Raw genomic sequence first — 749 nt, 5'->3', positions numbered from 1 at the left:
AAGTATATACAGTATGTAATCACAACAAAATATTCATGTATTTGAAGCAAAACATTTATTGAGGATTTGGTGGGTGGCACAGATAACAGAATAAATACCAAGGTTTCTTTTAAACTGACCTGATAAACTGACTAAAAAGGGTTATTTTGCAGCTCCTAACCCACAAACCTTACTGCATAAAAGCAAACGGGCACAGATAATATATTCAAATTGTATTTCTAAATTGTATTTATACATTAATCACAAATGAAATGCTAGTGAATCAAAGAAATGAAATGTTGCATTAAACAGATTAGAAGATGAGCAAAAGGTCATACACAAAATCAGAGCAAGCAGAACATTGTTGACATTTAACGACTAGAGATGAGAGGCATGGCTGCAGGATACTTTCAGAGATTTAAATAATTGTTTATTCACCTCATATAAAAATGTGCTGCATCGTTGTACTGTAGCTGCTGTTAATTATTGGATTCCCATTACTAGATGCCATCGTTTAACTAGAAAATATATTAGTGATAGTGGCAAGTTTTTGTAGTTAACTGTATAGTTTCAATGTCTTACATGTTGCCATCATTAAACATCCAAATATTGTAGATTACAGATCTTAAACATTCAAACCATGTGTTACAGCTTACATCATTTGGGCATATATAAAGTTCATGTGTAAGCACATTATGAGATTCACATTATTTTGTACTATGGAGACCAATGATGCCACCCTCTGGTAGAGAAAGGAATAACACATGCTG

The sequence above is a fragment of the Pseudochaenichthys georgianus genome, chromosome 3 (assembly GCF_902827115.2).
Source record: "Pseudochaenichthys georgianus chromosome 3, fPseGeo1.2, whole genome shotgun sequence".
Taxonomy (NCBI): Eukaryota; Metazoa; Chordata; class Actinopteri; order Perciformes; family Channichthyidae; genus Pseudochaenichthys; species Pseudochaenichthys georgianus.
Note: the sequence above shows the minus strand (reverse complement) of the source record.